This window comes from Rattus norvegicus, chromosome 13, assembly GCF_036323735.1.
Source record: "Rattus norvegicus strain BN/NHsdMcwi chromosome 13, GRCr8, whole genome shotgun sequence".
Taxonomy (NCBI): Eukaryota; Metazoa; Chordata; class Mammalia; order Rodentia; family Muridae; genus Rattus; species Rattus norvegicus.
The window spans coordinates 93,512,748-93,523,353 of NC_086031.1; the positions used below are offsets into that span (position 1 = coordinate 93,512,748).

The following is a 10,606-nucleotide window of genomic DNA, read 5'->3' on the forward strand; positions in this document are numbered from 1 at the left end:
GGACTTAAGACCAACAAGAAGCAAATCATGTCTGGTACCCAGAACCTTGGCAACTACCCAGGGCTAGTGAAGCCATGGGTTTCGGAGGAGTACCCACAGCCATGATATTATTATACCAGCACAATCCCTAGCTCTCTTCTGAGAACTTTTAAAACATCTAGACAGTCCTGCGATGTTTCTCTTGTCTTCTTGTGTCAGAGTAAAAACTCTTAAGTTTGTGCCACTGCAGTTGAGACGTTCCTCTTGCAGCTAGCAAGCTGCAACCGTCACACCCGTGCAGCCATCACCCATCAAAAGTCCAAGCTGCCTTTTAGTCCCTTTTTCTGCCCCATGCTACAGGACTGTATTTGTTACTGTTCCATTGCTGTGAAAAGACACCATAGCCAAGGCAATGAAAGCATTTAACTGGAGATTTTCTTACATTGTCAGAGAGTGGGTCCATGAGGATCATGTCAGGGAGCATGACAACAGCCAGGCAGGCATGGTGCTGGAGGAAGAAGTGAAAGCTTACATCTCCATGAATTAGAAGCAGAGAGGGCGGGACTGGTCTGGGCCTGTAGGCTTTTGAAACCTCAACACCTACCCCAAGTAACACACCTTCCAATCTTCTTTTGTTTTTCTTTTTTTTTTTCCGGAGCTGGGGACCGAACCCAGGGCCTAGCAAGCACTCTACCACTGAGCTAAATCCTCAACCCCCCTTCCAATCTTCTTTTTTCTTTTCTTTTTTTTTTTTTTTTTGAAGGTGGGGGAAACCTTTTTTTTTTTTTTATTAACTTCAGTATTTCTTATATACATTTCGAGTGTTATTCCCTTTCCCGGTTTCCAGGCAAACATCCCCCTCCCCCTCCCCTTCCTTATGGGTGTTCCCCTCCCCATCTTCCCCCCATTGCCGCCCTCCCCCCAACAGTCTAGTTCACTGGGGGTTCAGTCTTAGCAGGACCCAGGGCTTCCCCTTCCACTGGTGCTCTTACTAGGATATTCATTGCTACCTATGAGGTCAGAGTCCAGGGTCAGTCCATGTATAGTCTTTAGGTAGTGGCTTAGTCCCTGGAAGCTCTGGTTGCTTGGCATTGTTGTACATATAGGGTCTCGAGCCCCTTCAAGCTCTTCCAGTTCTTTCTCTGATTCCTTCAACGGGGGTCCTATTCTCAGTTCAGTGGTTTGCTGCTGGCATTCGCCTCTGTATTTGCTGTATTCTGGCTGTGTCTCTCAGGAGCAATCTACATCCGGCTCCTGTCGGCCTGCACTTCTTTGCTTCATCCATCTTGTCTAATTGGGTGGCTGTATATGTATGGGCCACATGTGGGGCAGGCTCTGAATGGGTGTTCGTTCAGTCTCTGTTTTAATCTTTGCCTCTCTATTCCCTGCCATGGGTATTCTTGTTCCCCTTTTAAAGGAGGAGTAAAGCATTCACATTTTGATCAGTCGTCTTGAGTTTCATTTGTTCTAGGCATCTAGGGTAATTCAAGCATTTGGGCTAATAGCCACTTATCAATGAGTGCATACCATGTGTGTTTTTCTGTGATTGGGTTACCTCACTCAGGATGATATTTTCCAGTTCCAACCATTTGCCTATGAATTTCATAAAGTCATTGTTTTTGATAGCTGAGTAATATTCCATTGTGTAGATCTACCACATTTTCTGTATCCATTCCTCTGTTGAAGTGCATCTGGGTTCTTTCCAGCTTCTGGCTATTATAAATAAGGCTGCGATGAACATAGTGGAGCACGTGTCTTTTTTATATGTTGGGGCATCTTTTGGGTATATGCCCAAGAAAGGTATAGCTGGATCCTCAGGCAGTTCAATGTCCAATTTTCTGAGGAACCTCCAGACTGATTTCCAGAATGGTTGTACCAGTTTGCAACCCCACCAACAATGGAGGAGTGTTCCTCTTTCTCCGCATCCTCTCCAGTATCTGCTATCACCTGAGTTTTTGATCTTAGCCATTCTCACTGGTGTGAGGTGAAATCTCAGGGTTGTTTTGATTTGCATTTCCCTTATGACTAAAGATGTTGAACATTTCTTTAGGTGTTTCTCAGCCATTCGGCATTCCTCAGCTGTGAATTCTTTGTTTAGCTCTGAACCCCATTTTTTAATAGGGTTATTTGTCTCCCTGCGGTCTAACTTCTTGAGTTCTTTGTATATTTTGGATATAAGGCCTCTATCTGTTGTAGGATTGGTAAAGATCTTTTCCCAATCTGTTGGTTGCCGTTTTGTCCTAACCACAGTGTCCTTTGCCTTACAGAAGCTTTGCAGTTTTATGAGATCCCATTTGTCGATTCTTGATCTTAGAGCATAAGCCATTGGTGTTTTGTTCAGGAAATTTTTTCCAGTGCCCATGTGTTCCAGATGCTTCCCTAGTTTTTCTTCTATGAGTTTGAGTGTATCTGGTTTGATGTGGAGGTCCTTGATCCACTTGGACTTAAGCTTTGTACAGGGTGATAAGCATGGATCGATCTGCATTCTTCTACATGTTGACCTCCAGTTGAACCAGCACCATTTGCTGAAAATGCTATCTTTTTCCATTGGATGGTTTTGGCTCCTTTGTCAAAAATCAAGTGACCATAGGTGTGTGGGTTCATTTCTGGGTCTTCAATTCTATTCCATTGGTCTATCTGTCTGTCTCTGTACCAATACCATGCAGTTTTTATCACTATTGCTCTGTAATACTGCTTGAGTTCAGGGATAGTGATTCCCCCTGAAGTCCTTTTATTGTTGAGGATAGTTTTAGCTATCCTGGGTTTTTTGTTATTCCAGATGAATTTGCAAATTGTTCTGTCTAACTCTTTGAAGAATTGGATTGGTATTTTGATGGGGATTGCATTGAATCTGTAGATTGCTTTTGGTAAAATGGCCATTTTTACTATATTAATCCTGCCAATCCATGAGCATGGGAGATCTTTCCATCTTCTGAGGTCTTCTTCAATTTCTTTCTTCAGAGTCTTGAAGTTCTTATTGTACAGATCTTTTACTTGCTTGGTTAAAGTCACACCGAGGTACTTTATATTATTTGGGTCTATTATGAAGGGTGTCGTTTCCCCAATTTCTTTCTCGGCTTGTTTCTCTTTTGTGTAGAAGAAGGCTACTGATTTATTTGAGTTAATTTTATACCCAGCCACTTTGCTGAAGTTGTTTATCAGCTTTAGTAGTTCTCTGGTGGAACTTTTGGGATCACTTAAATAAACTATCATATCATCTGGAAATAGTGATATTTTGACTTCTTCTTTTCCGATCTGTATCCTCTTGACCTCCTTTTGTTGTCTGATTGCTCTGGCTAGAACTTCAAGAACTATATTGAGTAAGTAGGGAGAGAGTGGGCAGCCTTGTCTAGTCCCTGATTTTAGTGGAATTGCTTCAAGTTTCTCTCCATTTAGTTTAATGTTAGCAACTGGTTTGCTGTATATGGCTGTTACTATGTTTAGGTATGGGCCTTGAATTCCTATTCTTTCCAGGACTTTTATCATGAAGGGGTGTTGAATTTTGTGAAATACTTTCTCAGCATCTAATGAAATGATCATGTGGTTTTGTTCTTTCAGTTTGTTTATACAATGGATCATGTTGATGGCTTTCCGTATATTAAACCATCCCTGCATGCCTGGGATGAAGCCTACTTGATCATGGTGGATGATTGTTTTGATGTGCTCTTGGATTCGGTTTGCAAGAATTTTATTGAGTATTTTTGCGTCGATATTCATAAGGGAAATTGGTCTGAAGTTCTCTTTCTTTGTTGGGTCTTTGTGTGGTTTAGGTATAAGAGTAATTGTGGCTTCGTAGAAGGTATTCGGTAGTGCTCCATCTGTTTCAATTTTGTGGAATAGTTTGGATAATATTGGTATGAGGTCTTCTATGAAGGTCTGATAGAATTCTGCACTAAACCCGTCTGGACCTGGGCTCTTTTTGGTTGGGAGACCTTTAATGACTGCTTCTATTTCCTTAGGAGTTATGGGGTTGTTTAACTGGTTTATCTGTTCCTGATTTAACTTCGGTACCTGGTATCTGTCTAGGAAATTGTCCATTTCCTGCAGATTTTCAAGTTTTGTTGAATATAGGGTTTCACAGTAAGATCTGATGATCTTTTGAATTTCCTCTGAATCTGTAGTTATGTCTCCCTTTTCATTTCTGATTTTGTTAATTTGGACACACTCTCTGTGTCCTCTCATTAGTCTGGCTAAGGGTTTATCTATCTTGTGGATTTTCTCAAAAAACCAACTTTTGGTTCTGTTGATTCTTTCTATGGTCCTTTTTGTTTCTACTTGGTTGATTTCAGCTCTGAGTTTGATTATTTCCTGCCTTCTATTCCTCCTGGGTGTATTTTCTTCTTTTTGTTCCAGAGCTTTTAGGTGTGCTGTCAAGCTGCTGACATATGCTCTTTCCTGTTTCTTTCTGCAGGCACTCAGCGCTATGAGTTTTCCTCTTAGCACAGCTTTCATTGTGTCCCATAAGTTTGGGTACGTTGTACCTTCATTTTCATTAAATTCTAAAAAGTCTTTAATTTCTTTCTTTATTTCTTCCTTGACCAGGTTATAATTGAGTAGAGCATTGTTCAATTTCCACATATATGTGGGCATTCTTCCCTTATTGTTATTGAAGACCAGTTTTAGGCCATGGTGGTCCGATAGCACGCATGGGATTATTTCTATCTTTCTGTACCTGTTGAGGCCCGGTTTTTGACCAATTATATGGTCAATTTTGGAGAAAGTACCATGAGGAGCTGAGAAGAAGGTATATCCTTTTGCTTTAGGATAGAATGTTCTATAAATATCTGTTAAGTCCATTTGGCTCATGACTTCTCTTAGTCTGTCTACGTCTCTGTTTAATTTCTGTTTCCATGATCTATCCATTGATGAGAGTGGGCTGTTGAAATCTCCTACTATTATTGTGTGAGGTGCAATGTGTGTTTTGAGCTTTAGTAAGATTTCTTTTACGTATGTAGGTGCCCTTGTATTTGGGGCATAGATATTTAGGATTGAGAGTTCATCTTGGTGGATTTTTCCTTTGATGAATATGAAGTGTCCTTCCTTATCTTTTTTGATGAATTTTAGTTGAAAATTGATTTTATTTGATATTAGAATGGCTACTCCAGCTTGCTTCTTCCGACCATTTGCTTGGAAAGTTGTTTTCCAGCCTTTCACTCTGAGGTAGTGTCTGTCTTTGTCTCTGAGGTGTGTTTCCTGTAGGCAGCAGAATGCAGGGTCCTCGTTGCGTATCCAGTTTGTTAATCTATGTCTTTTTATTGGGGAGTTGAGGCCATTGATGTTGAGAGATATTAAGGAATAGTGATTATTGCTTCCTGTTATATTCATATTTGGATATGAGGTTATGTTTGTGTGCTTTTCTTCTCTTTGTTTTGTTGCCAAGATGATTAGTTTCTTGCTTCTTCTAGGGTATAGCTTGCCTCCTTATGTTGGGCTTTACCATTTATTATCCTTTGTAGTGCTGGATTTGTAGAAGGATATTGTGTAAATTTGGTTTTGTCATGGAATATCTTGGTTTCTCCATCAATGTTAATTGAGAGTTTTGCAGGATACAGTAACCTGGGCTGGCATTTGTGTTCTCTTAGGGTCTGTATGACATCAGTCCAGGATCTTCTGGCCTTCATAGTTTCTGGCGAAAAGTCTGGTGTGATTCTGATAGGTCTGCCTTCATATGTTACTTGACCTTTTTCCCTTACTGCTTTTAATATTCTTTCTTTATTTTGTGCGTTTGGTGTTTTGACTATTATGTGACGGGAGGTGTTTCTTTTCTGGTCCAATCTATTTGGAGTTCTGTAGGCTTCCAATCTTCTTAAGGCCACACCTCCTAGTCTAACCCAGAACAGTTCCAGCAGAGAGCGACCTAAAATTCAAATATACCCTGAGGGGTGAGTATCATTCAAACCACCATCAGAGTTCCTTCTAAGTAATTTATTCTCTGTGTAAGGGAGGAAAACATGTCTCTCCTTTTAAGAACAATTAAAGATTTACATATTTATTCTATGTTTATGACGCTCTATCTGCATGTACAGCTACACGCCAGAAGAGGGCATCAGGATCCCATTACAGATGGTCATGAACCGCCAGGTGGCTGCTGGGAACTGAACTCAGGACCTCTGGAACAGTAGTCCATGCTCTTCACTGCAGAGCCATCTCTCCAGCCCCAATACTTCTGTTCTTAACTCCTCCTAAGTTCATGGCTGAGAACCTTAGCACAAAAGACCGAATAACCAGAGGAAAAGCATGTGAATTTACTTAAAGTCAATTTTACAGGGTGTTGGAACCTCCAGAAATAAAGGGGGAGTGAGTACATTTGCACTCAGGGTTGAAGAGCAGTGGGCAGGCGTATGGAAGTGTGAGTTACAGAGGGGCTGAGGTGCACTGTCGATAACGAAGGGGGAGTTAACAAGGCCTTTTTATAAAGATACTTCCCATCTCCCCATCTCCAAGGATAAGGGTGGTTCTCTCCAGCAGGTAGAAGGGGGCATCCCTGGAACGCAGGCTTCAGGGAAGAAGGGTAAGGCACTGAAGGCGTTCTTCCTGCTTCTGCTTTTTGCTCAAATGCTAAGACCCCCGTTGCCCCCAAACCCCATCACATATGACTGATATTCCAAATGTTCATAGATCAAGGTCTACTGACTCCAAGCTTCAGAGGAACCCATTACCACCCTACTATTTCCCAAGACCCAGCCCTGGACCCCAGGCTCCTCCCGTGCATGGTCTTTGGCAGCCATGTCTTCCTCGGCCTTGCTTTTCTCTCTCTTTCCACAGGAGCCACTCATGACTCTGCACATGGGTCTTTTCCCCAATTGTACACGTGCCCTCCTTTTATAATAGAGTAGTGTCTCGGGCAGAAGAGTATGGAGACTTCCTCTCTACACCCTTTGTACTTGGCACAGCTCCTAATGACCTTGTTCCGATGGCCCTGGTTTGATTTATAGATAATGCATCACAGGCCAGCAGCCAAGCTCAAATGGTTTCCCTCCCCAATCCACCACATTCTTCCCCCCGTGCCTCCAGTACAGCCTGTACATAACCAGTGAAGGATGTACTGGGGTTGGTTATTTACACATTGGATTCTCCTGCTACATCGTGAGGTCTAAAAGGGCAGGACCACCTATTACACAAGTCAGCACCTCCAGCATGGGGCCGTGTGCCTGACTTACAATACACGCTAAGTAAATATTTACTGAGTGTTGACTGAAGTCAGCAAGATGAAGGATGGCTTTCGTTAACCTTGCCGCTGCAGTGAAGCTACAAAAGGAGGAAGAGGAGGTCCTGTTCTTTGTGGGCTGGGTCCTGACTGAAAATGAGAGCTTTCAAGACAGAACATCATGTCATGTTAGCAATCGTTGCTCCCTTTATAGAATCTCCTTTCAATATTTGTAACACCACAGAGCAATCTTTTCTACGACAATTATCCTAATAGATGATTTTTCTTCTCCTGCGATTACTTTTTTGACGTGTGAACTAACTGTGCCACAACATAGGCCTATTTGGAAACCAGACAACGTCTGCAAACTAAGCCTGCCTCTCCCTCATGCTTTTTTTTGCATGGTTTTATTTAGGGATCTTTACTTTCTCTTTTTTTTTTAATTTTGAAATTCTTCCAATTTCAGCAGGGAAAGCTGCTTTTATAATTGTTTCTATTTTAATTATACTCTGGAAAATGAAAGAAATCTAAACTCATCAAAAATATGTCTGTCACCATAGATAGACACAAGCTCTTTGGTTTGGTTAATTTCTTTCTTTCTCATTGTGGGCCATTTTTTCCTATTATGTCCTACAATCAAAGGAAACTAATGCCAGGTCTTTTCAATACAATGATAAAGGCTTGTTCGACCATGCGGTGACCACAAAATGATTTTTGTAGGAAGTAAAAAAGAACATGTTTTGGAAACTGATCATCAAATGAACAATGAATGGTGCCATTCTGAGATTAGGAATGCCATCTTGGGGTGTCACCAAAACCAGGAATATCCCCACACAGCAAAGAGGGTTATTACTCAAGGATTGCAAGTCAAACAAAACACCACAGGCCAATTACAACTGCCCTTGTTCAGAAGAAAACACTAGCTAAGACCTTACCTCACATCACAGTAATGTGTCTAACCCCCAGGCACTAGAGTGGTATTGAAAATATTTTCATTTAAACGGGTGGGGGGGTTCCTTTTTATTATCTCAAAGTTAAAATACAGTATGTGTTGTGTGGGAAGTGCCTGGGAAGGGAAAAGAAACACAGAAAGGAAAGAGGGAATGAATGAAAAAGAAGCCCAACCCCTTGATCTCATGCGCACGCAGGTACATTTACAGGAGATGCCCCCGAAATCCTGAAAATGACTCTCCTGTGTTCAAATGATAAACTGTCAAGGCCTGAATACCCGTCACACTTCAAAGGTGAGTCACAAATTATTGGTCCTGTCGAGTGTTGGTGAAATAGCTCCAACTGATTAAAGACCAAGTCACACTCTGTCCTCAAGAACATGCCTTGCATATTTGGTAGTTCTTATTCTGAGTGGCTAGTTATTCAGATCAGCCAACTTTAGGAGGCCACTGAGACCTCAGTGACCAAATTCACAACGGAAGCAATGTAGTGACCAGGACAGGCGCAGGTAATGCCCTCACTAAGGACACAAAGCAAGTGTGGCCCCTGCTGCCCAGAAGGAAGCAGAGGCCAGGCACTGCCCTTTTCTTCTTTCTTGCCCGGATCTTCTAGGCTAAGAAAGAGGAAATCACTTAAACCATCTAGAGCTCAAAGCCACGGAAATCCAAAACTCTGAATGAGGACACCTGTCAGATAATTGAATCTGAATGTGTTCAAAGCGCTCCACAATTCCAGGGATTGCATGATACGGGCAGTTGATGACCTAAACAGAAGAGCCATCTCGTATGACAGCCTAAATCACGCTGCACTGTCCAATTATACTTCCCGAACGCTGCCAGCCCTTGGATCTCATCTTTACATTCTGTTCCTAATAAAACTGAAGCTATTAAAATCAAATTACGTGTTCGCATTACTTTATATAAAGTAATATGTTGAATCCAAAAGCAAGATTAAACCATTACAAAGGAATGTTACCCAAATACCCTAGGTTTTTTTTTTCATTTTTAGAATGCACAATTTTATATTAGAACATCAGAGTACTGGCACCCACAGCACAAGGCTAGTTCCCCACCTGCTCCCATGCCTTCTTCCTGTCCATGCTTTATGGGTGTCACCTGTCACGGCTGTCACTTGTCACTGTGGTCTCCTATCACTGCTGTCACCATCACTGCTGTCACCTGTCACTGTCACTGCCGTCCATTGTCACTGTGGTCACCTATCACTACTGTCACCTGTCAGTGCTGTCACCTGTCACTGCCATCACCTGTTACTGCTGTCACCTGTCACTGCTGTCACCTATAACTGCTGTCACCTGTCACCGTGGTCACCTGTCACTGTGGCCACCTGTCACTGTGGTCACCTGCCACTGTGGTCACCTGTCACTGCCGTCACCTGTCAGTGCTGTCACCTGTCACAGGCCATCACCTGTCACTGCGGTCACCTGTCACTGCAGTCACCTGTCACTGCAGTCACCTGCCATTGTGGTCACCTGTCACTGTAGTCACCTGTCACTGTGGTCTCATGTCACTGTGGTCACCTGTCACTGTGGTCTCCTGTCACTGTGGTCACCTGTCACTGTGGTCACCTGCCATTGTGGTCACCTGTCACTGTGGTCACCTGTCACTGTGGCCACCTGTCACTGTGGCCACCTGTCACTGCGGTCACCTGCCACTGCCGTCACCTGTCAGTGCTGTCACCTGTCACTGCCATCACCTGTCACTGTGGTCACCTGTCTCTGCAGTCACCTGTCACTGCGGTCACCTGTCACTGTGGTCACCTGTCACTGCAGTCACCTGCCATTGTGGTCACCTATCACTGTAGTCACCTGTCACTGTGGTCTCCTGTCCCTGTCATCATCTGTCACTGCTGTCTCCACCCTGCCATTCTATTCACATCATTTCTTTGCTTTTAAATATCTCCACTAAAGATCATTTTCAGAATAAAAGCCTTTTTTGATGTTACATAGACATGACCCTAGTGTTTACTGTACTGTGTGCACAGCCAGTACAAGCAAACACTGATAGATTATCCCATTGCCACCACCATGAAGCAACATCTAGCTTTTACAATGCAATAAACAGCATCTTTCAACTACCTTAGCTTATGTCCTGGTCTGAATACCATCACTAACCAGCTAGTGATCGGGGACAGTCACTTAACCTCCCCTCCCTAAAGCTGTTTTTCCATTCAGTAGAGGAATTTTCATCCCGTTGTATCTAAAAAGAAGCACCATTCATCGAGAACAGGCTACAGGTTTTTTGTTTGTTTGTTTGTTTGTTTTTTGTGTTTTTTTTGAGCTTAAAAGACAAAAGACTGATTCAACTGGACTAGTATGTAAAAATATGTTTTAAAACAGATTAAAATCTAAAACTGCCATCCAATAAGAAGAGGGCAGGAGAGAACAGACAGTTTCCACATATACATCAGTCAACTATAATGTTTAAAGTACTGTGATGGACCAAAATGGTTAAGATTCATCCTTTCTCTTTCTCTCTCTCTCTCTCTCTCTCTCTCTCTCTCTCTCTCTCT

General features: G+C 42.5%; 1 protein-coding gene across 4 annotated transcripts in view; it reads right to left on the reverse strand.

Moving 5' to 3' along the window:
* Nucleotides 1–10,606, reverse strand: part of Smyd3 (SET and MYND domain containing 3) — a 556,948-nt gene that overhangs the window by 271,474 nt on the left and 274,868 nt on the right. The window lies entirely within an intron of this gene.